The 27,154-nt window shown below is 40.5% G+C and overlaps 1 protein-coding gene and 1 long non-coding RNA gene across 2 annotated transcripts in view; both read left to right on the forward strand.

Annotated features, from left to right (window-relative positions):
• The window catches only part of LOC124520246 (uncharacterized), a 28,616-nt gene extending 14,599 nt beyond the window's left edge, over window positions 1-14,017 (forward strand). Inside the window, exons 2-3 of the long non-coding RNA XR_006964288.1 lie at window positions 13,556-13,709; window positions 13,807-14,017. This is a non-coding gene — a long non-coding RNA (uncharacterized LOC124520246). The remainder of the gene's footprint in view (window positions 1-13,555; window positions 13,710-13,806) is intronic.
• The window catches only part of MCUB (mitochondrial calcium uniporter dominant negative subunit beta), a 92,203-nt gene that overhangs the window by 14,908 nt on the left and 50,141 nt on the right, over window positions 1-27,154 (forward strand).

Raw genomic sequence — 27,154 nt, forward strand, 5'->3', positions numbered from 1 at the left:
GGCAAATATTGAGCATTAAAACTACAAGAATTAGGGGCGCCTGGGTGGCGCAGTCGGTTAAGCGTCCGACTTCAGCCAGGTCACGATCTCGCGGTCTGTGAGTTTGAGCCCCGCGTCAGGCTCTGGGCTGATGGCTCAGAGCCTGGAGCCTGTTTCCGACCCTGTGTCTCCCTCTCTCTCTCTGCCCCTCCCCTGTTCATGCTCTGTCTCTCTCTGTCCCCCCAAAAAATAAATGTTGAAAAAAAAAAAACTACAAGAATTATATTTTAGCATAGTAGTGTTATTGGTTTTGAAACTTCAGAAAACACCTTTGTGGTCTCTGCCAGTCTTCTTTTTCAGGTATCTTTCCCACTTTCAGATACACGGTCACAGCGGAATTTGCCGTCTTAGTAGGACAGGACTACTTTCATTCAACTGGCCACCTGACCCAGGAAGTAGGAATGGGGTTTAGGATTGCTATCCCTGTTGGCTGCTTTTGTGATGTTTGGTAATGATCATTTTCTACCCTGTGGAGTAGGAAGCAGTGAAAATAATTTTGTAGTGATAAAGCAGAATGTGCCAACAAATAGGGAAGAGGAGAAATGAAACGTGGATCAAGGGGACTCACCAACCTCAGTATGACACTCCAGTCCCTGGTTCTAGTCCATTCCCAAGGCACAACTAAATCCTTCCATTGAGGCTCCATGAGAGAGATCCTTACGCCCTTAAAGTAAATTCTATCCTTGCTTAAGCTGAGTCAAGTAGATGTTTATTCTTTCATCCAAATAGCAGATATGTATATGAAGATCATTCAAACTTATTTTAAAAAATCCACTAATGGGGCGCCTGGGTGGCTCGGTCGGTTAAGCGTCCGACTTCGGCTCAGATCATGATCTCACGGTCTGTGAGTTCAAGCCCCGCGTCGGGCTCTGTGCTGACAGCTCAGAGCCTGGAGCCTGTTTCAGATTCTGTGTCTCCCTCTCTCTCTGCCCCTCCCCTGTTCATGCTCTCTCTGTCTCAAAAATAAATAAACGTTAAAAATAAATAAAAAAAAAAAAAAAAAATCCACTAACATCTCAGTAGAGAAATGGGTAAAGGAAGTTTAAAATGCCTAATAAACATATGAAAAATAGTAAGCATCACTGATAAATAAATGCAGACACAATAGGGAAATGGATGCATTTCTCCTTTTTTTTTTTTTTTTTTTTTTTTTTTACCTATCAAATTGGCAGAGAAAAACAGTACTCCAAAGTGTAAAGCATGTCATGATGTGGGAACTCTCTGGACCACTAGACAGAGTATAAAGTGATTGTATAATTCAGAATCTCAGCAGGAAACAGATGGCTCAGCCAGATAAGGATAATCAGAGGAGAGTTTATACACAAAGGACTGCGCACAGGGGTGTCGGTGCAGGGGAACTGCCAGGGATGGTGCAGTAACCCTGGGCTAGTTGGGGGGCTGTTGTTGGAGAAGGTGGACCCAAGACCACCTTGAGGGGAGTGGTAACCCTTAGTTTGAAGGACCCAACCAGATAACCACTCATAAGTTATTTCCTTACTGTTCCTTTAAACATTAGCATTCTTTAAAATGAATTACAAAATTCTGCCTTACTGGGCCAGGTTAAGACTTCAGGTGCTTTAGTAAATCATTTAAAAAAAAATTGTTTTTTAAAATTTATATATTGTTCAGAGACAAAGCATGAGCAGGAGAGGGGAAGAGAGAGGAGGAGACACAGAATCCGAAGCAGGCTCCAGGCTCTGAGCTGTTAACACAGAGCCCGATGCGGGGCTCGAACCCACGAACCGTGAGATCATGACCTGAACCGAAGTCGGACACTCAACCGACTGAGCCACCCAGGCATCCCTAGTAAATAATTTTTAACAAAGAAGCTTATTTTTTTCACAGTCAAGCCTCTAGGTAATGTTTTCCTTTTCTTCTACTGGCAGCTATTGAAGTCCATACTGCTTTTGTTTGGTTAATAATATATATATATATAATGATAGCTAATACATAGCATGTGTTAGACACTGCCTTCCGCTCTTTCCTCACTATCTCAGTCCCCTCACGGGAGTCCTGGGAGATAGGTGTCCACATTACCCCCTATTTGCTGATCACTTGAGGAAGCATCCAAGGCTCAAACCTGGCCTGTGGCCTCTAAGGCCTGTGCCCCAACAGCCACGCTGCTTTATTAGTAAGGTAAGTTCTCTCTCACTTTAAAAAAATAAATAAATAAAGGAGTATCTTTTCAGGGTTTGATTATGCTGATTGAGTTGAAGGAGAGCTTCCAACACTACTAAAACTTGTTTCATAGTGTGAAATGGACACTTGAATTTTGTAAGAGCTATGAGGTTAAATTTTGAAGTGTACCATAAAGATGACCCAGCCATACCAGTTTCATATGGAAATTTGTCGTGTAAAAGTACAAAGGTGTTTTGTTATGTTTTATTATCATTATTTTTATTTTTTAATTTACATCCAAGTTAGTTAGCATATAGTGCAATAATGATTTCAGTAGATTCCAGTGATTTGTCCCCTATGTATAACCTCCAGTGCTCATCCCAACAAGTGCCCTTCTTAATGCCCCTTACCCATTTAGCCCATGCCCCCACAACCCCTCCAGCAACCCTCAGTTTGTTCTCCATATTTAAGAGTCTCTTATATTTTGTCCCCCTCCCTGTTTTTATATTATTTTTGCTTCCCTTCCCTTGTATGAAGTCCTATGATATTTGTCTTTCTCTGACTGATTTTGCTTAGCATAATACCTTCTAGTTCCATCCACGTTGTTGCAAATGGCAAGATTTCATTCTTTCTGATTGCTGAGTAATACTCCAGTGTGTGTGTGTGTGTGTGTGTGTGTGTATTTGAAGTGTCTGTTTTTGTGCTAGTACCGTACTGTCTTGATGATTACAGCTTTGTAATTACATCTTGAAGTCTGGGATTGTGATGCCTTCAGCTTTGGTTTTCTTTTTCAGGATTGCTTTGGGTATCCAGGGTCTTTCCTGGTTCCATACAAATGTTTTGTTTTGTTTTTAAAGCTTATTTACTTTTGCGAGAGTGTGCATGCAGTTGGGGGAGGGGCAGAAAGAAAGGGGCAGAGAGAGAGAGAGAGAGAGAGAGAGATCGATCCCCAAGCAGGCTCCATGTGCTCAGCACAGAGCCCAATGTGGGGCTTGAACCTACAAACCACAAGATCATGACCTGAGCTGAAAGCAAGGGTCAGACGCTTAACTGAGCCTCTCAGGTGCCCCAAAGTATAAAGTTTTCTAAAACCTTTTTTAAAAAGTTTTCCAAATAAATTGCTTTATGAAAGCTCCAAATAAACTGTTGTTTTTTTTCCTCCAGAAAAAGCAGTTGGCTTTCAAAAGAGAACATTAAGTTAACATTGATGAATTAAAAGAGACTTTAATTCTTTGAAGTCAGTCAGTGGTCAGGTGTAACTTCAGACAAATCCAGGAATGTTGGGCAAGGAACTTCAAAAGACAGTTTGAGTCTGTATCCTATTCTGTAGCAAGATCATGGTCAAATCAGAGTTAAACTGGTATATAGCTGTCTCCTGTCACTTAATCATTATCCTCCCCACACACCAAAAATAGTCCAGTGTCCTGAATTTTAAAGTTATTTCCTTAAATGATTATAATACTTGGTAATATAGTTCTTGAAATCTGAATTTGAAGATGGTTGATGTATGAAAATTTGATAAAGCCACTAAGAATAACTTATTACCTAAAAGTCTAAAAAGTACTTTCTATCCACATGATCTCATGTAATCTCTCTACATCCTTGTCATACAGATAATACTCTTTTATGAATGGAAACACTAAGGCCCAGAAAGGTTAATTATTCACATAAGTAGTTGGTGGGGGAGTCAGGACTTAAATCCAGGTCCTCTGATGATGAATCCCATAGTTTTAACTCCTGCAGTGCCTTAGTTTTCTTTCTTTTGGAGCACAAAAATAATAAAATAGACTTGGACAAACCCATGATTAATCCTAGAGCGGGAATTCTTTGTGGATGGTAAAAATGAGCACGACAAGTAGTAAGAAAAAGCAGCTTATTATTTGAAAATCCCCTGATTTTCATATCCCAGCTTCCTTCATTTGCATATGCAAATCTGGCCCCTCAGAATCCTGCTTCCAGCTTCCTTGACAAGCTCTGTTCCCTTTCACACATCTTGGCTTTTCTTGGTAGGGTGCCACTTGACACTTGATTCCACTGTTTCTGTTGAAGTTGGTTGTATTATATAGAGCTTTTGTACTTGTTAATTCAGTTAGACTGCACATTCTCTGAAGTCTGGGCCCATGTGTGATACTTCTGTACTTTGAAATGCATAGTTCTGGATTAGAAACTCAAAGTGTGGGGTTGATTTCTGTGTTTTCTCCGTAGCCTATTTTAGTTGTAGGGACTCTAATTAAACCTCACATTTTTAAAGCAAGGCTGGACCACCGTGTAGAGTTGTGCAGACTTTGTACTTGCTTAGGGGTGCTGCATCTAAGAGGTGGCATTTGCATTGCAGATGTTGGGGATAGGTAAATTCTGATGCTTTTCTGACAAATGGCCATTAATACCTAGGAAGGGAAGCTGACTTTGAAATTCACTTGAAGGCAGCTATGGGTCAGGGCAAAAATCCTGACCACTGCCACATAGAAGAGATTTGCATTATAGTTTGCTTTAAATTTATAAAGTCGGACTGAAAATGGCAATTAGATGACAGAATTCATCTAATTCCCCTAAAGGAACATAAAAATTTTTGAAAATGACTTTCCCAACAAGCTTGAAACAAAAGTTTATGGGAAATGAGAGTATTCTCTTAAGAAATATTATAGATTTTAATAAGAAACAGCGATTAAATGACTAATACATAAAGCTCCAAGTGTTATGTAATTACTGCGATCATAATCTTTTTCTAAGAAATGAGCTCACAGGAAAATAAGATATAAGCCTTTATGTTGGAAGCTTTGTAAATGAATTACATTCAGAAGTATTTATTTCTTTTCTCAGACATTATAAATAGTATTTTGCTGCCTTTATTGTACTGAAAAAAATTAATGCAGTAGAAATGAAAATTTGTTAGCTATTTCATTTGGTAGATTTGAAATAATTAGAAGCTAAATCCGAAGCGGTTCATGTCTATAATATGGTCTAAAATACAGAAACTTTAAAGACTTATATCCAGTATCTAAGGAACAGATCTAAAAATGTTCATTTGTCATTTAAGGTGTTAGTTTTTTAAAACTAGCGATGGCCTCTTTACCATAATGTCCCAACTGAAGGATAGAAGGTAGGATTGTGGCTGAACTGGCAAGAATAGATCTTGAAAATATATCCTCTGTTTCTCATCTTTAAAAATATTCATGCTAAAGGATGGCACATCAAAGCAAGGGTGAGATTTTGTAGCCAATAGATGTGTTTGTCACTTTGCTGTGGTTATGCAAACCTTCAGGTAACTCTTAGTTTCACCTTGGGCACCAGCCAGGAAATTGGGTGTGACTGCAATGAGAACGAAGTTGGTGTTTGAATCACTGAACTCAGTTGTGTTTCACTCTGTCAGCTAAACTGACATTGATGTTTTTCTTTTGAGGTTTTGATGTTTGCTCTCTGATGCTGCAATCATCAGCTTTTAGCAGGGTTTGATATTGGAAATGGCCAAGTGAAAGAAAATCTTTTATCCCTCCCCACACTCTACTGAAGATTCAGTCTGCTGAGTTTTTTTTTTGTTTTTTTTTTGTTTTTTTTTTTTGTTTTTTTTTTTATCCCTTATGAAGGGTTACAGTTCTTAGTTGGGGACCAGCAAAAATTCCTGACAAACTGATGCCTTTCTGCTAGATAGTAAGTGTGAAGTAAGTCACCCTGACTTTTTTTCTCTGTCATGTCTCAGGGAAGTTACAAGGGCCATGGTTTACGCCTCACTGTTGATAGCTTTCCATAGCCCATGCCATCGATTTTCAGTTTTTATTTATTTTTAAAATTTATTCCCTCTCTCACTTGTGTGTACGTGCTCTCTCCCTCCCTCTCTCTAAACACTTAAAAAGATTTTTAAAAAGGTGGGAGGGACCTTGTGTGCTCTCTAAATAAATAAATAAATAAATAAACATTTAAAAATTTTTAAATTCATTTTAATTTTTAAATTTTATTTATTTATTTTGAGAAAGCGAGAATCCACAGGAGAGGGGCAGAGAGAGAAGAAGAGAGAATCCCAAGCAGGCTCTGCGCTGTCAGCACAGAGCCCAACAGGGGGCTGGAACCCATGGATTGTGAAATCATGACCTGAGCTGAAACCAGGAATTGGTTGCTTCAGTGACTGAGCCACCCAGGTGCTTTTATTTATTTTATTTTATTTTAGAGTGCGTGAGCAGTGGAAAGGGGCAGTGAGGGAAAGCATGTTTCTTTCTTTCATGTTTATTTATTTTGAGAGAGAGAAAGTGCACGTGAGGGGGAGGGGCAGATTGAGAATCCCAGGGAGGCTCTGTGCTGTCCCCATAGAGCCTACGGATTCAGGACTTGACCTCATGAACAGAACTGTGACGACATGACCTGAGCCGAAATCAAGAGTTGGATGCTCAGTTGACTGAACCAGCCAGGCCCCCTCTCAGTTCATGTTATTTAACACCTGTTTTATAAATTGTTGTTTATGGTGGGGAACTGAATGCACTATAAAGAACAAGTGATAACCAATAATGTTAGTGCATTAAGGTTTTTCATGGAATCTGATAAACTAATTTTGAAATTCATTTGGAAAAGAATAGAATATTCAAAATTAAAAAAAAAACAAGGGCACCTGGGTGGCTCAGTAGGTTAAGTGTCTGATTTCAGCTCAGGTCCTGATTTCAGCATTTGTTGGTTTGAGCTCTGTGCTGACAGCTTGGAGCCTGGAGCCTGCTTCAAATTCTGTGTCTCTCTGCCCCACCTCTGCTTGTGTTCTCTGTCAGAAATAAATAAACATTAAAAAAAATTAAAAACAAAACCAAGAAGGGACTTGTCCTAACAGATGTCCCCTAAGACTATCATAATTAAGACAGTGTGTACTGGGGTGTTTGGGTGCCTCAGTCAGTTACGCATCTGACTCGACTTCAGCTCATGTCATGATCTCACAGTTTGTGAGATTGAGCCCCACCTTGGGCTCTGCGTTGACAGTTTGGAGTCTGCTTGGGATTCTCTCTCTCCCCCCCCCCCCCCCACCCCTCCCCAGCTTGTGCATGCACGCATTCTCTTTCTCTCAAAATAAATACACAGACTTTATTTATTTTTTATTTTTTTAAAATTTTTTTTTCAACGTTTTTTTATTTATTTTTGGGACAGAGAGAGACAGAGCATGAACGGGGGAGGGGCAGAGAGAGAGGGAGACACAGAATCGGAAACAGGCTCCAGGCTCTGAGCTATCAGCCCAGAGCCTGACGCGGGGCTCGAACTCCCGGACCGCGAGATCGTGACCTGGCTGAAGTCGGACGCTTAACCGACTGCGCCACCCAGGCGCCCCTAAAAATAAATACACAGACTTTAAAAGAAAATCCTTAATGGGGTGCCTGGGTGGCTCAGTTGGTTAATTGTCTGACTTCAGCTCAAGTCATGATCTTGTGGTTCGTGAGTTCTTGCCCTGTGTCGGACTTTGTGCTAACAGCGCGGAGCCTGGAACCTGCTTCCAATTCTGTGTGTGTGTGTGTGTGTGTGTGTGTGTGTGTCTCTCTCTCTCTCTCTCTCTCTCTCTCTCTGCCCCTCCCCAACTCATGCTTTGTCTCTCTCCAGCTCTTAAAAATAAACAAACATTGGGGTGCCTGGATGGCTCAGTTGGTTGAGCATCCAACTTCAGCTCAGGTTATGATCTCATCATTCATGGGTTCGAACCCCACATTGGGGTCTGTGCTGACAGCTCAGAGCCTGGAGCCTGCTTTGGATTCTCTCTCTCTCTCTCTCTCTCTCTCTCTCTCTCTCTCTCTCTCTCTCTCCTCCTCCACTCATGCTCTGTCTCTCAAAAATGAATAAACATTAAAAAAAATTTTTTTAATGAATAAACGTTAAAAAAAATCCTTAAAAGTGTTGTATTGATTCAGGAATATCTAAATGGATCAGGGAATAGAAGATTAGGGAAACAGACTACAAGAATGGGAATTTAGTATATTGTAAAAGTGACATTTTAGACCACTAAGAAAAGGGTAGATTATTGGGTTAATGATTTGGGGATAATTGATTATCCATTTGAAGAAATAAGGAAGTATAAATTTGTATTCCATACATTCACAACATTTCACATGATTCGAAGAAGTGAATATGAAAAACTTTGGAGGTGCTAGAAGAAAATACAGGATAATATAATCTTGACTATGAGATATAAATGAAAATATTGGTAAATTTCATGTTAAACTCCTATACCAAAGTAACCAGTTTTTAAAAAGATTTGTGCAGCTATTAATATATTAGTAAAATTCTTAATAAACATAATTTTTAATGGTTGTGTAATATTCCATAATGCAGCTGTACCATTGTTTACTTAACAGTTCTTAGTTGCTTTTCTTTCTTTTTTTTTAAACATTTATTTATTTTTGAGTGAGAGACAGTGCACGCAGGGGAGGGGTAGAGAGAAAGGGAGACACAGAATCTGAAGCAGGTTCCAGGCTCTGAGCTGTCAGCATAGAGCCTGATGAGTTGGGTTGATGTTCATAGAGAACCCTCTTTGTCAGAAGGCGGGGCAGGACTGGTGTGACTCCTTATAGTCTAGCTCATTGTCTGCGTGCTGGCACCTGCCTCCCCTCTAGAAATAACTTCTATAGGAGTCTGTCTGCACAGAAACACTTGGAGCCCTCTAACCCAAAACGTGCCCGCAGCTTCAGGGAGCCTTTCCTTTTCTCTGCAGACACAGATCCTGTGCAGGCTACCTCTGCTTTCACCGCACTCGGTTTAGTTTAAAGACAGAGAGAGAGTGTCCCTAAGTTCAGGTATTTGGGGCAGAGTTCTACAAAAACCTCCATTTTAGTCACCATCTCCTGGGACGTGTAAGCAGAGACATAGATACAGACTCTGTTATTGAATTAAGTGTCTTCACTGCTGTTGCTTAGATGAATTTCTGGGTGAGCTTTAATTGCTGCTTAACTTAAATCAGCATGTTCTAGTGGTGTTTTTCTTTCTTTTAGTACTGCTGATCATTAAGGTTTATGAGGTGAAAGATTATGTCCCTTTTGTATCCCCAGGGCCTGGCATAGCGCCAGACTGACTGACTTTTGTCCATCTGCCTGGCCATGCAGGAATCCTATTTCTTTCTTAGTCACCATGGCCTTTATTCAGAATTGCCTCATCGTATCTTAGATGAGAATGTTGGGAATATCTTATGTTTCTTTCCCCCTAGTTGATGCAGATCCAAAAAAGTTGCCATCAACCAATTTATCTGCTGGTAGGCTCCTTACATGGTTTCTTTTTTTTTTCTTTAATTAGAAGTACCCCTCAGTTAAGGCAAATTCAGATTCGTTATCTGTTTTGGTTTTTGTTATTTTGTGAGGAGGGCATAGTCTTAAAAGATTTTCTGCTGGAAGGCTGTTAGAATTAGGCTAAGAGTAATATCACAAGTTTTTTTCTCTCAGTTCTAAGAGTAACCTTCAGATCCTCAGTTACTTTAATTTTTTTTTCAACGTTTTTTATTTATTTTTGGGACAGAGAGAGACAGAGCATGAACGGGGGAGGGGCAGAGAGAGAGGGAGACACAGAATCGGAAACAGGCTCCAGGCTCCGAGCCATCAGCCCAGAGCCTGACGCGGGGCTCGAACTCACGGACCGCGAGATTGTGACCTGGCTGAAGTCGGACGCTTAACCGACTGCACCACCCAGGCGCCCGAGCTCCTCAGTTACTTTAAAAGGACTTTAGAGATACATAAAAGTAGGGGTACTTTTGAAAGTATTCCGTGAACAGTAGGGTGTCTACGATTTTTGCTCTGTGATTGACTTCCTATTGCTTTTGTTTGCTTATAGTTTAAGTCCTTTCTACCCCAGTTTTAGAGTATTGTTGGATCAGAACAGTGAAAACTATAATGCAATTCCATATCTTATCTAGCTGTTTTATGGACTTTAACAATTGGGCTGCGTTTTCATTAGAGAAGTTCTATAAGAAGAGTAGAGAATGGAGTTTTAAAATTTAGGTTTTTGGGTTTTTTTTTAGTAGATTCATATGTGTATACATGAGCCAAATAGTTATAGGCATTTAATCATCTTTTAATTTCTGTTTGGTTTTTTGAGAGGGAGAGCACACAACATATGCATAAGCAGGGGAGGAGCAGAAGGAGAGGCAAGGAGAGAATCCCAAGTAGGCTCCATGCTCAGTGCAGAGTCTGATGCGGGGCTTCATCCCCTGAACCATGAGATCCTGACCTGAACTGAAATCAAGAGTCGGACACCCTTCCACCTGAGCCCAGGTGCCCCTCAGCTTTAGGCATTGTCTGTTGACCTCTAAGAGAATGAGGAAGGATTTAGCTCTCCCTTAACTCCCGCCCTATATCTACTTGTCTTCCCATTCTCTCTCTAAAGGTGTAATCTTAGCTCCGGGTTACCTTGTTGTGAGTACATAAATGCTCTTCACAGCGAGCCATGTAGAAAACCGTGATTACTTTTCCTTTTCTGTACAAGGTTGATCTTGCCTGAAGTGTAAAATTGTTGGTCCCTGTACAAGTGTGAGTACACACATATTTGCACTTAATTCTCTTTGTACCACTCAGTAATTCCATCTGGGACTTCCCTTCAGTTGTGTAAATCCCCTCTCAGTACACTGAAATTCATTAGACATCTTTTCAGTAGTTTCTTCTTGAGAATTCTTACATGGAGCCTCTGCCCTCCTGGTTTGTTTTGTTGCTCAGCTGACAACTTTGATCCCCACCCCCCCCTCCCCATTGTTATCTCTTACGTTGGATCCTGATACCTGGAGTGGTTTCTTGGCTTATTCACTCATGTAGTATAGAACACCTCTTCTAGTACTTGTGGAGGAGGAGGGTACATATATGAATCACACATGTTGTAAAGACAGCGTTGAGGGGAAGGGCATCTGGGTGGCCCAGTCCATTAAGTGTCTGACTTCAGCTCAGGTCTCGATCTCATGGTTCGCGGGTTCGAGCCTTGTTTTGGGGTCTGTGCTGACAGCTCAGAGCCTGGAACCTCCTTCAGATTCTGTGTCTCCCTCTCTCTCTGCCCTTCCCTTGCTCATGTGCTCACGCTCGCGCACTCTCTCTCTCTGTCTCTCTCTCTCTTAAAAAATGAGTGAATGAACATTAAAAAATAAAATAAAAATGAAGATGGCGTTGGGTAGTTTCATTACGTTGGCTGAGTATTGAGCATTTTCTTTGGGGTTTTTAGAGGCATTTCTCCATTATATTTTAGCTTCCAGCGTTAAGTCCAGTGCCATTCTGATTATCGATCCTCAGCATGAAACTGATTATTTAGTTTTGGAAGCTTACATAGGGCCTTTTCTTTGCACTATGAGGAAACTTGGTGTTCATAGATTTCATAAAGATAAGCCTGTGGCTGATGTCTTCATCATTACACTGGCTGCTTAGTAGGTGCTCTTAATCTGAAAACTTGTGTCCTTTAGCTCTAGCAATTTTTTTTTTTTACCTGATGATTTCCTCCATTCTTTTTTTCTGTAATTGAACTTTTTAGAACTTCTGTTCACTTAGATACTGGATTGATCCTCTACTTCCTGTTCTAATCTTTTCTCAGTTTCCCTTTATTGGTCTTTTGTTTCTACTTTCTGGGAGATTTTATTGATCTTTGAAGTGTTCTTTTGAGGTTTTCCTTTTCTGGTATTGAATTCTGTATTTTCTAAGAATTCTTTTGTTGGCTTCCTTCCTTAAAAAAAAAAAAAAAAAAAACAAAACATCCTGTTCTCGGTTTGTGGATGTTAGGTCTTCTTTTATCTCTGAAGATATTAATGCGAGGTTTTATTATCTTGTTCCTGCTTAATGCCTGTTAACTCCAGATTGCTTGTGTTGCTCCCTCTTTCATGTAGGTGTGTAGCATTAAAACAGCTGATGGGAAACTGTGCAATTAGATGGAGTTTATCTAACATGGTCAACACTCTTTGGTACAAGTGCACAATGCCTTATCTGCAGTTCCAGAATCTTAAGTTCAGAGTGCCAATATCAGTAGATCATAGATTTCTAATTTTAATGAATGGGTTGTAATCTCTTACTATCATTGTTTATTGTGATGCTCATATTTGCCCCAGATCTGGCCACTGGGAGTTCAGTCCGACTTTTGTGCTATTTTGATATCTTCCCTATCATTCTTTGGATACTTCTTACTTTGTGATACAACAAGATGTTCCAGGCTTATTTTGTAGTTTTCCTGCTCTAACCTAAAAGTTAGCTTTTCTCTAAAGAGCCCAAGTTTCTTTCAGTGGATAATGGTATTTAAACAACAAGATCTGGAAGCTAGGCATGTTCCTGGCTACCAATTGTAGCACTATCTTAGAAAACTAGGCTAGTAAGAAAAAATATATATTTTTGTATATTTTATAACCCACTATATATATTTTATGTAACATACACATATATGCCATGAGTTCATAGGATTCTCATCATTCCAATCCAATACCAAAGGTTACATCTCTAACAGTGATGAACCTGTCTGCATTATCTCCATATGTTTAGTCATCTGTTCAAGGCTAGAATACATAGAAAATAGTAGTTTTAGAATCACTTGTCTGTGCCAAACCTCACTAGAGATCAGTATTTGGGTTTTTAGGATAAAATTTAGATATGACGAAATGCGTCCTGCATATGCACTTTTTGCTTTTGAGTATGGATAAACCTGTGTACTCTATAACCATAAAGATGCAGGGACACTTCCATCACACCAGAAAGTTCTCTCAGGCTTTTTCTTGATAAGTCATGGGATTAATTTAAAAGCCCTGGTGTATATGTGCATATATTGACAGTAAGAGAGCCAGGAAAAAGCATTTTTAAGCTATGTTCTGTGTTATAAATTCAGTCCTTTTTAGACCTTTCCTCGGGAGACTCCACTCATCTAATATTTTCTTCATTCTTTCTAGGTATAACACACTAATATTTAGTTAAGTACCAATAGTCACTTCAAGGCTAGAGCAAATTGGCTATGTGTGTACAGATATGAACACATCTATCTTGTGTGCATTGGTTCAAAATGGCCATTTTGGGAAAATACCCAACAGTATTTCTTTTTTTTTTTTTTTTTTTTTAATTTTTTTTTTTCAACGTTTATTTATTTTTGGGACAGAGAGAGACAGAGCATGAACGGGGGAGGGGCAGAGAGAGAGGGAGACACAGAATCGGAAACCAGGCTCCAGGCTCTGAGCCATCAGCCCAGAGCCCGACGCGGGGCTCGAACTCACAGACCGCGAGATCGTGACCTGGCTGAAGTCGGACGCTTAACCGACTGCGCCACCCAGGCGCCCCCCAACAGTATTTCTGTACTCTTATTTCACATCAGTATTTTCCCACATAATTAAGAAAAAATAGGAGTTTTCCCTAAAAACTGGGGACAGTGTGAAGGGAATCACTGAGTGATAAGAAACACCCTTGTCCAGTCTTTTGTTAAAAAGTAAACTTGAGGAAAGATCCTTTATTTCCAGTTTCCCCACAGAGTTTTGGAACACCAATGTGAGTGTTTTTATTCAGAAAAATGGAAAAGACTTATTTGAGAACTGGCACTGTAATTGAGAAAACTTGATTACCTTGATGGTTAATGCAATATATACGTCTGTCTCCTGTGGATCTAGTAATAAGGTAAGCTATTGATGAAACATTAGAAGTTTTAGCTATTTTGTATTTTTCTTTAATTCATCATCTTCAATAATATAATGCAATGAATATTTTTTTCCAGATCATTTAGCTCCATTCTTCCCTGGCACTGTATCAGCGATGTGAAGTCAGGGAGGCCAAATTAAGTCTGTGTAAATTTCCCTGGTGTTGTCACTCTGTCTTCTGAATAGTCTAGTCGGTCCAAGGATAATGTCAGTGCTCCAGAAGTACTGTGTCAACGTAACTTATTCCAAGACACAATCATTGGCCAAGTGTTACCAGTGGAGAAAAGCCTGAGGGAAGAGGTATAGCCTTACTTCTTCCATTTATATTTAATGACACCTGCTGCCAAGATGGCTGCCACTACTCTTCAAACTTCAGCAGATCCCTGAGAATTTCTAAAACTGAGTAAAACCGGGCATTTACCAAGGGACACCGTCTGTATGGATTTTGAGCACTCAGTAACGATGTCTAAACATTTGTTTCATAGATTCTGTGTGGGTTATTGGAAAGCATGATTCTGTTGCGAAGGTTATCGTGGGGTCCCATTTGCAGGCGGTGTTCTGGGGTGTCACAGCAGTCTGACTGGTGGCCAATCATACGAGATTTTTAAGCTCTCTAGGAGAACTGTGAGGGGTACTGTGGAGCTTATTGTTGGGTTACTGGATGCTGGCATTAGAAAGAGGAAGGGAGGGCGCCTGGGTGGCGCAGTCGGTTAAGCGTCCGACTTCAGCCAGGTCACGATCTCGCGGTCCGTGAGTTCGAGCCCCGCGTCAGGCTCCGGGCTGATGGCTCAGAGCCTGGAGCCTGTTTCCGATTCTGTGTCTCCTTCTCTCTCTGCCCCTCCCCCGTTCATGCTCTGTCTCTCTCTGTCCCAAAAATAAATAAACGTTAAAAAAAAAAAAAAATTTTAGAAAGAGGAAGGGAAAGGCGGCGGCTCTCTAGCCTCTGGATCCAGAGGATGCCTCATGAAGACGGAGCAGTTCAGCCTGAGGTGAGGATGGACACAGGAGACCAGAAAGACAGGCATCCCGGGTTGGGGCACAGGTGGAGGAGACTGCAGCTGCAGTGAATATGAAAGAGGCTCTTCCGGAGTGAGTTTCAATCACAGGAAAATTGGGTCAAATTCTCTTTTAATTATGATCCAGGTCCTTGATCTTTCATATCACCAGTGAGGCCTGATTAAAAGAGACATTTGTTTGAAAAGTTCAAGCTGACACTTGTCTCATTCAACTCCTTTTACTTAAAAAAAATTTTTTTTAACGTTTATTTATTTTTGAGAGAGAGAGACCGCACAAGCGGGGGAGGAGCAGAGAGAGAGGGAGACACAGAATCCGAAGCAGGCTCCAGTCTCTGAGCTGCCAGCACAGAGCCCGATGCGGGGCTCGAACTCACAAACCGTGAGATCATGACCTGAGCTGAAGCCGGACGCTCAACCGACTGAGCCACCCAGGCACCCCTCCTTTTACTTCTGAAATATATATGTGTAGTTTTCTTTCCATAGTCAAGTGGTTAATTTTATTTTCTCTGAGTTGGCATCGAAATAAATAATCGTGAAAGTATTTCAATAGATCAGTATATATATTCAGCTGTTCAGAATACAGCCAGTCAACTTTTCTATGTCAGCCATATGTGTCAGAAAAAATAGACTGGGCATTTATCATCTCTGAAGAATGCTTAAATTTTAACTTTTGAATGAAAAAGCATTGAATGTCCTTGACATTTAATATGTTTTTGAAAAAGAAAACAGCCAAAAAAATCAACCGTCCCTTCATTTGGGAGGAAAAAAGGCGAAAGTGGAGAAGGTAGAAAGTATCCATAATGATGGATATTTAATTAAGCCCTGTGGTCCAAGAACAGAATTGTATATCATGGCTTACAGTGGAATTTGAAGCCTTAATTAAGTGCTGAGCTTTGCTTGGGATTGAATGTCAAATCAGGTGAAACTTGTTTTACATAGTTTGCATTCAAAACGCCATTCCATCCTCTTTGACCTCTTTTGGCTGTAATGCCTTGTATGGTTAAAAAAAAAATCTTGATTTATGGAAAATGCCCAAACTACAGGACACAAACTTTGCAGCCTTTACACTGCAGTGGTGTCGATGGAAGACGATCTAGAAGGTCCTTGGGGGTGGCTCTCCTTTAGAATGTTCTTCTCTCATGGATCCTGTTGAGTGGTCTTGAGGATTCAGAATGTTGGTTTTTGTCAGTTCATGGTGCAAGTCCAGTCCTGCTGAGACCTGAGATGTGCTGGTCAAACTTAAACCTCTTATTTAAATCATGTTTAACGTTAATTTGCAGTTAGAAGTGTGTGTCCACAAATAAATAAAGTAAAATAAAAGTAATTTAAAAAAGAAATATATGTTCTCTGCAGGGCAGTGTTTTCCTAGTATTGAGATACCTTGGAGATGCAAAGCAATCAGAAGGTTGCTCATTGGACAAGGACTTCAAGGATATATTATCTAGGCTGTGATAAACCCACTTCCACAGTAGGACATGCAGATTTTTAGTGGTTAAAAAACAAAAGTACTTTATTATGATTCAGGAGATCTGGGTTCTAGTGCTAGTTTTGCTACTACCTGTGTGCCCTTAGCAATTCCTTCACCTTTTTGGGCTCTCGTGTCCTTGTATGTATGTATGTATGCATTTATCTATCTATCTATCTATCTATTTATTTATTTATTTATTATGTTTGTTTATTTTTGAGACAGAGAGAGACACAGCATAAGCAGGGAAGGGGCAGAGAGAGGGAGACACAGAATGTGAAGCAGGCTCCAGGCTCTGAGCTGTCAGCACAGAGCCTGACGCAGGGCTCGAACTCACGAACCGTGAGATCATGACCTGAGCCGAAGTTGGACGCTCAACCGACTGAGGCACCCAGGCGCCCCATGGTGTCCTTGTTTTTAAAAAAGGGGATAGAGGGGCGCCTGGGGGGCTCAGTCGGTTAAGCGTCCGACTTCGGCTCAGGTCATGATCTCCCGGTCCGTGAGTTCGAGCCCCACGTCGGGCTCTGTGCTGACAGCTCAGAGCCTGGAGCCTGTTTCAGATTCTTTGTCTCCCTCTCTGATCCTCCCCTGTTCATGCTCTGTCTCTCTCTGTCTCAAAAATAAATAAACTTTAAAAAAAAATTAATAAAATAAAATAAAAATAAAAATAAAAGGGATAGAATTAGGTGGCCTTTGTACCTCAGATGCAGTGCTTTTCTTTCCTTACTAATGTTGAATGCCTGTAATAAATTCCAACTCTCATACAGATTTTAAAAGTATCCTACATTTTTCACTTTCTACTTTTCTGTGCTATTGTAGAAAAATGATAGATCCATAGATTAAAAGCTGTTTTAAAGATCAGTCCAACACAGTCATCTATCTGATGCTTGCGGGAGCCCACACTGACTTAAAAAACAATCCACTCTTTGGGGCTGAAACGTTGCCGTAGGTACTTGGACTTCTGGGTTCCTATCAGCTGAGAGGAGCTAAGAAAGACCATGATTCCTGAGCTTAATTTTGAGAACAAGAATTATATAGGATGGGCTGGACTGAGAGGCCCACAACTCTTCCAATGGGGGAACTTGGGGAGTACAGAGACATATTTTCATCATATGCATTCCTCCCCTCTGAGAATGCTTTTTCTGTAAAACTAATATAAAATACATTGAGGGGTCCTATTTGCTTCCTAGCAGATGTCTCCTTTCTAACTTGCTTATTTGCTCTTAAGTCTGCTGTTTCTTATTCTTTTGTTAAGAACTGTGCAGGGTTTGAAATGTTAGCCTACTTGTATAGTTATGTGACTGATATCTATGTATATACATATACATCTGTGTGTGTATGAATACTGTAGAAAGATGAGGCATCTGGGTCAAGGAAAATAATTCTTTGTTGATACAACTAGATCAGCAACTCGAGTATCATGAAGCAGTGAAAGCTCATGGAATTTCTCTGTGCACCTGGCAGGTTTCACCCCATAGATAGGAGATGAGAACAGAGTATTTTCTCCATTTATACACAGAGGAGAGGCAGTCGCTCCCCTCCCCTCCCACAGAGGAGAGGCAGTCGCTCCCCTCCCCTCCCAAAGGGAGGGAGAAAAACCTTTGCTTCTTTGAGATAGTATGGAAAGGATCCTGGGTTCTTACCCTGACCTTTTGGAATACACATGCATCTCTCTGAGGGCCAGATAAGCATCTCTGTCTTTTGGTGTGTATGACCAAGAGATGACTCCAATGTCTGCACTTCTGTAAATCCCTGGGAAGATAATGCTGCGGTCTTCTGGCATATTGGGAATGGATCCTAGGTGCCTAATCTGGGCTGTAACCGTTGGACCCTCTTGTGGAGAGAAGTTTTATTATCTCTTTTGGATGACAGTTAACTAGACAAATGGCTATAGACCCAACCCTCATGGTTTATGGAAAGCAAAATACATCTAGGGGAAGTGAAAGCAAACATTTATTATATTTATATCTTTTATTTTCCTGATCTCAGGAGGCCAGGGCTTTTTATAGGAACATGGAGAAATCCAGAGAAATTTTATTTCCCCACATCCACCAAAGGTGCTTACACAACTCTGCTAATATCTATTTTTTTTTAAGTAGTGACTTAATAGAGAAGTAAAAGACGGTAATTCATTGCTTGTACATCATATGAGTGAGGATTACTAGAAGCTAGGGCCAATTCTGTGATTCAAACAGAATTCTAGGCATTTTTCTTCTTCTCTCTGTTAGAAAAAGGGCTGATGGTTTGAAGGCGATTTCTTTTTATTGGTATCTCTCATGCTGACAAAACGGAAGCAGATGGCAAACTGGGGCATTTTAAATTCCACTGCTAGCTAAAACCATACGAACATAAAGCCCTGTAATTATGCTGCATTGATCAAGTGATTAAAATGAAAAGAGTGCATTTTGGAGCATAGAACTTCTCTTGGGTTCCTTTAGTAGATTGATGACATGAAAATTTTAGAATAAAATAACTGTCATTTTAAATAGAGACCATTTTTTTCATTTTCTTTGTCTTGCGGTATATTAGTCAGCTCAGACTTCGGCAACTAAATACCATATAGACTGAGTGGTTTATTTTATTTTATTTTATTTTATTTTATTTTATTTTACTTTACTTTACTTTACTTTACTTTACTTTACTTTACCTTACTTTACCTTACTTTACCTTACTTTACCTTACTTTACTTTACCTTATTTTATTTTATTTTATTTTATTTTATTTTATTTTATTTTATTTTATATATATATATTTTTTTAACGTTTATTTATTTTTGAGAGAGAGAGCATGAACAGGGGAGGGTCAGAGAGAGAGGGAGACACAGAATCCGAAGCAGGCTCCAGGCTCCGAGCTGTCAGCACAGAGCCCGACGCGGCGCTCGAACTCACAGACCGTGAGATAATGACCTGAGCCGAAGTTGGACACTCAACCGACTGAGCCACCCAGGTGTCCCTAGACTGAGTGGTTTAAACAACAAACATTTTTGGGTCACAATTGACTGAGAAATTCAAGGTCAAGATGTGGCAAATTTGGTTCCTGGTGAGAACCCTCTTCTTGGCCTAAAGATCTCTATCTTCTCATCATATCCTCACATGGTGAAGAGAGAAAGCTTTGGTTTTGTTTTGTTTTGTTTTGCTTTTAAATGTTTGTTTTTGAGAGAGAAAGAGAGCGAGCATGAGCAAGGAAGGGGCAGAGAGAGAGAGGGAGACACAGAATCTGAAACAGGCTCTAGTCTGAGCTGTCAGCACAGAGCCAGATGCAGGGCTCTAACCCACAGACTAGGAGGTCATGACCTGAGCCAAAGTCAGACACTTAACTGACTGAGCCACCCAGGCGCCAGTCATTTTACAAGGGAACTAATCCCATCATGAAGGGTCCATCCTCTTGACTTCATCAGAACTTAATTTCCTCCCAAAGGCTCTGCCTCCTAGCACCACATTGGTGATTAGGGCTTCAACATACGAGTTTTGTGGGGACACAAACATTCAGTCCATAACAGAAGAGTTGAGTGTGACTTCAGTAAAATATGGCAAGTTCAACAAATGTAAGTTTCCTTCCTGAAATCCTAACAAAACAAGAATACAGGAAAAAAGATATACGCCCACAAAGATAAAGAAATGGGGAAAAGAGGCAATAACAACAAAATATGGGTGATAGAAAGCAGAGAGACAAATAATAGTAAGCCTGTATTACTTACCTATTGTTACATAATAAAAATACACCAGAACTTAGTGGTTAAGACCATGAGTATTTATCTCCCAGTTTCCATGGGTCAGGAATCCAGGTGTGCTTTAGAGTCTCTCCCGGGCTAAAATCATGATGTTGGCTCTTGCCAGAGATTACCTTGAATTCCTTGTCTCTCCAACATGGCAGCTTGCTTTATCAAAGCATGCAAGCTGAGAGCAGCAAAGCTAGTCCAGTAAACAGAAGTCACAGTCTTTAAAAATTTTTATTTATTTATTTAGAGAGCACACACACACACGTGTGTGCGCACACAAGCAGGGGAGGGGCAGGGAAGGAGAGACACAATCCCCGGCAGGCACCATCTGCACAGAGCCCAATGCAGGCTTCAAACTCATCAATTGTGAGGTCATGACCTAAGCCAAGATCTAGTCAGATGCTTAACTGACTGAGCCACCCAGGCGCCCCAAAAGTCACTGGGTCCCACTCACATTCAAGGGGAAGGGGTTATAAAAGGGTGAAAATGTTGAGAACAAGATCACTGTGTGCCATATTTTTTAATTGAAATATTTATTGAGATAATTGCAGATTCACAAGTGGTTTGTAACAGATAATACAGAGATCTGGTATGTATTTTATCCATTTTTCCCCAAAGGTAATATTTTGCAAGACTAGTATATCACACCCAGGATATTGATACTATTAGTGATATAATCCACTGGTTTTATTTCCCGGTTTTACTTGTACTTGTTTGGATGTATGTGTTCAGTTCTGTACAAGTTTGTCCAGTTTATCATGTATAGGTTTGTGTATCTTTGCAGTCAAGGACCCCTTGTGTAGAGGACCATATTTGCAAACCACCATGTAATGATTAACAGAATTCCAACATGAAAAAAACTACACTCACCTCCACCTAAGGCTCCCAGAGTCTCATCTCATTTCAGCATCAGTTCAAAGTCCAGAATTGTGTCATCTGAATCAGGTCCAGGCCTTTTGGGTATAGTCCCTTTCCATCTGCAGACCTGTGAAGGAGACAGGTTATCTGCTGCAGCGCACTTTGTTGCTAATCTGATGACACCTTGTTAGTGTGAAGCAGCAGCTGGGCCTTGGACTCCTCCACTCTCTCCTGGATCCTTCTTAGCCTCTCTGACTCCTTGGCCAGGGGAGTGAGTTTCCCTCTCTGAGGAAGGGCTGTAGCTTCTGCAGAATACTCTTGTCACCAAAGAGGCAGCAGGAACTGACACAGATTTCAGCCCATCCTCATGGGCTCCAAGTTGTGCTTATGGTCTTTAGCTTGTTTTCTCTCCCCCACTTTGTATCCATCATCCTTTCCTGACTGCCTGCTTTGTGGACTTCAACTCCAGAATTAGACATGCCTATGGCAGCGTCCTAGAAAGCACTTGAGCAGTTCCCACAGTTGTCCAAGGCCAGATCTGTGTAACAAATTTCTTTGACGTCACATAGTACATTCTTAGTGGTTTGTTTCTTTGGTTGAACCCCAACTCCTACACTGTCCAAAAAGCTCATCATGAGTCAGCAGTAAGGAAGGCTAAGAACAAATTTCTGTCATTTAACCATAGGATTTGATGGAAAAAGCGCCTCCAGAAATGTGGGGTAAATCATGGGTTATAAACATGAGGATTGGTTGAAGGTCTGTTTAAGAAGCTATTAGACTCCAAACTCTCTACTCTGTATAGGTGGGCAAGTGCCCTTTCTCCCACCTAGAAGGAATGCTAAAGTTGATTTTCTTAACACTTGGGGACACCAAGGGCACTGATCATCAGGCACTGATGAGGACTGGCATACTCTATGGAAAACAGGAAGATTGAGTGAAAGTTAACTTACCAAGTTGAGCCATCTTTTTTTTTTTTTTTTTTAAACCTGTGTTGTGGAATGCAAGGAAGGCCTCAAGATTACATCCTCCAAGCACATTATAGAAGAGTCTCTTACAAGAAATCTGGCCAGCCCAAAAGAAGAAACTTGAAGATGATGGCATTGTATAGAATCCTAAATGATATAATTTTCATAAATAGGAATTTATTTGCTAGGTCTCAACAAATAGAAATTTGAAGACGGTGGTGTTAGGACAAGTATATTCCTCAAAGAAGAATAATCTTTGTCTGTGAAAGACCGTCTTTCTTCTGTTGGCACATCTGAGAAAGGTCACTATACGTAGGGCTGAGGGAGAAGACACTCTTGGCTAGTGATACATATCCGTAATAGTTGTCCCAGCAATCAGTGAATGACAGGCCTCATTACTTGTACACCTCATGTCCACTTAGGACAGGAAATAGAAGTACCCGCCACAGCTAATGTCATACTCAACAGCGAAAAGCTGAAAGCTTTTCCTCTAGATCAGGAATGGGACAAGGATACCCACTCTTGCCACTTTTATTCAACATAAGATTGGAAGTCCTAGGTGGAGCAGTTAGGCAAGAAAAAAAATACAAGGCATCCAACTCACAAAGGAAGAAGTAAAACTTTATCATTGTTTGCAGATGACATGGTGTTAAATACAGAAAACTATAAAGACTCCATCAAAGATACTGTTAGAACTAATAAATGAATTCAGTAAAGTTGCAGGATATGAACTTTTTTGTAGTACCTTACCCCTAGTAGAATATACATGATGGGGCTGCATTGTCCACTGCCTGCACCACTTTTTACCCAACAGAATAAGCAGCCTTGAGGAAATAACAATGTTCTAAATTTTGTCCTCCTCCCTTTCTTTCACCCAGCCCAGCTTTATTTTGCTTTCATTTGAACTTGACCCTGTAAACATGTGTGACCTAGCCTGTTTTGCCAACTTTGGATTTTCTTGAGGCGTTTAGACTTCTGTCTTTCATTAAACCACTAAGATTTCAGTAAAGAAAATAATTCTTCCACTAAGAAATAACCATGCTGGTATTTTAATATCTTTCCTTCCAGTCTTTTCTCTGTACAATCATGTTCTGACATAATACGTTCTTTAAAATATCCCAAAGTCAAAAATACAAAAAATGTACAATATACTTTGTGTTTTTGTCCTTTTCCACAAAAGGAAGAACATGTTATTAAATTGCAAATGGTACTGCATCTTTTAGGCATGATTTGTGATTATGAATTTCCGGTGTTTGGAACATGGGCTTTAATTTTGTTATTTTGATTTGTAGCTAACTGTGTGTGTGTGTGTGTGTGTGTGTGTGTGTGTGTGTGTGTGTGTGTGTGTGTGTGTATTCAATTGGAGAAAGCCTAGATATACAAAATTAAGGGGCAGGGCACCTGGGTGGCTCAGTCAGTTAAGTGTCTGACTTTGGCTCAGGTCATAATCTCATGGTTCATGAGTTCCAGCCCCATAATGAGTTCTGTGCTTACAGCTTAGAGCCTGGAGCCTGCTTCAGATTCATTCTCTCTCTCTCTCTCTCTCTCTCTCTCTCTCTCTCTCTCTCTCTCTCTTCTTTCTCTCTCTCTCTCTCTCTCAATCTGCCCCATCCCCCACTCATGCTCTGTTTCTCAAAAATAAATAAGCATTGAAAAAAAATTTTTTTTTAATTTCAGGGGTGCCTGGGTGGTTTAGTTGATTAAGCAACTGACTTGGTTTCAGCTCAGACCAAGATCTCATGGTTCATGGTATCAAGCTTCGTGCTGGGCTCTGTGCTGAAAGCAGAGCCTGCTTGGGACACTCTCTCCCTCTTTCTCTACCTCTCCCCCATGCACACACATACTCTCGCTCAAACTTGAAAAAAAATTCTCCCTCCGTGCACCTCTGTTAATCTCCTCCTCTGTTCCAACCATATTGTAATCTCTCTGCTTTGTAACATTTGTATAAGCACTTTGATTTACCCATCTCCACGAATTTTATACAATAGTAATAATACAGGCAGGTTAATAGTCCAATTTTGCTTCAGCTTTCTGGCACAAGTGCTTGCAAAACTGAGCTGTTGTCTGGTATTGGATCATTCTAAGTGTTTTCTTTAGTTTATCACTTTCACCGTTAGCATTTTGGTAGCATTTTCTATTGTTCTGTTGATTGCAGACTGTTTAGCATCTCTGGCTTTGTGTACTGTACGTTTGTAGCACCCACCGATCAATATGGCAACCAGAAAAGGCTCCCCACACATTTCAGCATGTACTGGGGACCCAGGTTGAGGGGCAGCAAAACACAGTTGGTTAGCTGATGCATTGGAGTCCAAATGTGATGTAAAGGAAATTTAGAAGTGAGAATGTATAGTTATGAAAGTGCTGGTTTTGAAATGTAAGAAATTTGAAGACCATTTGTTTATGCTTTTATACAAAGGCAGTAACACTATATATCATTTGGCTCTAATTTATTTCCAAGTTACCATTATCAGGAGTCTTTCTTTGTGTCGATATTTTCTTGAAAACAATTTTAATGGGTGTGTAATGTATGTTAGATTCATAATTTATATAACCCTTCTATTGGACAGTTGGGTTTCCTTTTTTTAAATGTTTATCTCTTTGTAGAGAGAAAATCTAATTCGATATTTATTAAGCCCACAATAAAGAATATGCAAATATTTCATTTTCCTACTTTTTATACCTACTTTATTTTTTTTGATGTTTATTTTTGAGAGAGGGAGAGGGCATGCACATGTGCGGAAGGGGCAGAGAGAGAGAGAGAGAGAGAAAGAGGCAGAGGATCTGAAGTGGGCTCTGAGCTGACAGCAGAGAGCCTGACATGGGGCTCAAACTAAAGAAGCGCAAGATCATGAGCTGAGCCAAAGTCAGATGCTTAACGGAGTGAGCCACTCAGGCGCCCCTATAACTACTTTAGATAAAGATGCTGTTGGGGCGCCTGGGTGGCGCAGTCGGTTAAGCGTCCGACTTCAGCCAGGTCACGATCTCGCAGTCCGTGAGTTCGAGCCCCGCGTCAGGCTCTGGGCTGGTGGCTCAGAGCCTGAAGCCTGTTTCCGATTCTGTGTCTCCCTCTCTCTCTGCCCCTCCTCCATTCATGCTCTGTCTCTCTCTGTCCCCAAAAAAATAAACATTGAAAAAAAAAAATTTATAGATAAAGATGCTGTCAAACTGTTTGGGGAAGGTCTTGATAAGGGTAACTTCCCATTCATTATTCCTTAGAAAAACCCGGGAAGTCTTATTTTCACATGTAACTTCTTGTTAATGCTCCGTGTAGCGATGCCTCTGGACCTTGCACACATTCAATTTGTTTGAATAGTAGTAGCTGTTTCAGTAGTAGCTGTAATGGATCTTTTTTTTTTTTTTTTTTCAAATTCAGACACCCCTTCCTTCCATTGCTGATGTTCCTCAAAGTCACGTACACCCAGTTTTTCTGCATCTGCCCCAGTACATTCATAGCAGCAAAGGAACTAGGAAGTTTGCTGAGCCTGTGCACCAAGTGCAGCCTGGGAGGGCATTGGTGTTAATGTTCCTTCCGTTCTCCCCCTGGGGGACAACCCTCAGGCTGAATAAACACTCCTGACTCCTGTTCTTCAGATAGACAATTCTGGGAAATAATCTAAATGCTTCTCTGGTACTGGCAGAGTCTGTCCCCTATTGTCTGTAGTGGTGACCTCAGTAATGCTCTTTAGATTAGCTTTTCTTCCTTCCCTGTCTCACACCTCCTGTTCTCTGACTCCCACTTCAGAGGGTCACCTCCCACATAAATAACTGCACCCAAATCCTTGTCTTAGGCTCTATTTTGGGAGAAATCCAAACTAAAACTCCCATAACAGTGGGCTTTTTTGGATTACTATGTTTCCTATTAAATTCTCATGTTGCACTTTTACCTAATTAAATGGCAAGTGAGAAAACAGCCAGGTAACAGATTATGATGAGCAAAGATCTACAACCACTGGCCCAAAGTTAAGTAGGATCTGTAGGGAAAATATAAGATGTGACTAGTAGTGTAATTTTTGCTCATAAATACCATTAATATTTTAAATAGTTGCATTAAGTTGTACTTAAAGTAATGGTCTTTTTTCATAGGCTCTTTCTTGCTCACGGCTGACTTACATGCAACAAAGAAAACTGCATCCTCTAAGATGCTCATTGTTAACTTGACACAAACTACCAGGAATCCCAGTTGGCTCAAAGTCCATTACTGAATATTGAATCTCTTTCTGTGTTGTGTTGTTCCTCTTGAAATTAACAAAGCTTTTAGGTCATTAGTGGAGTTGGTCTATAATTCTGTTTTGAGATCGTGTTGCTTCTGCCTGAGAAATTACAATAATAATAATTAGAGTAATAGTGATGTTGATGGACTGAGTGCTAGGGTACTTCACACACCTGCTTGTCTTTAATGCTTATGTCAACTCTGTGAGGTAGGTACTGTTTTCCCCATTGTATAGATGAGGACACCTGAAGTACCTAGATCACCTCACTATTGAGTAACAGTTTGGATGCCCATTCCTGCCTGCCTAACTCAGCTCTGCTTTTAAATGCTTCATACTGGTTCCTTTCTCATCAGTTAGTTTCCAAGGCCTCTAGGGATTGACATGATGTTCCTGAGGACAGTGTTACAGAGGCACTCTTGGGTGGATTCATAGTCAGCTACCAAGTGTTTTGATTCCTTTACTTTTTGTGCACAGACAATGCAGTGCCAGAGTAACATCAGTGTAGATTTAAATTCTGGAATCCCACAGCAGAGGCTCATCAGTCCCAGTAACAAGTCAGGAGTGAGGCCTGACCATATCTCCTACTGAGTTCTTCCGTAGTTGCACATTGTGGGCAGGAAGCAGTTCATCACTGGGCAGTCCTAATTATGGCAAGTTGTTTCTTCAGACTTATCTCCTTTTCTAGCCATTTTACTAAAAGTTATAGAGGGATTTTAGTTGGTTCCCTACACTACTATAATTTATTGTACAAATGCCCTAAAAAGCTATTTATGAAGAACTCCAAGGAACTTGCTAGATATAACAAGACAATGTAGTGAGGAAAGGAATATCTGCTGAGTCCCCCGAATGCTAGGTGTTGTAATCTCACACATGCAAAAATTAACATTCAATTTGCATCATAACTAGTTATGCAAATGACTTGATGAAATAAATGGTATGTTTGTTACTGCTATAAAGGTCTCGAATTAAGAGTAAAGAATTCATTATATTAGTAACACATTTGTCTTTGTGATGCTTGATAATTCAAAAGATCTCTTCCTCTGTGCCTTCAAGCAACTCCAAATGGTAAAGAGGCAACTTGATTCCCCACTTTACACCTGATGCAGCTGGAACTCAGACTGGGCAACTTGCCCAAGGGGCTAGAGCCTCTGCATTCTTCTAGCTGTAAACCATGGAAAATATGACTAGTTTG

This window comes from Lynx rufus, unplaced genomic scaffold (genome assembly GCF_022079265.1).
Source record: "Lynx rufus isolate CCGP_SWC_20201006 ecotype Redwood Valley unplaced genomic scaffold, mLynRuf1.p SCAF_3, whole genome shotgun sequence".
In the NCBI taxonomy this organism is placed as follows: Eukaryota; Metazoa; Chordata; class Mammalia; order Carnivora; family Felidae; genus Lynx; species Lynx rufus.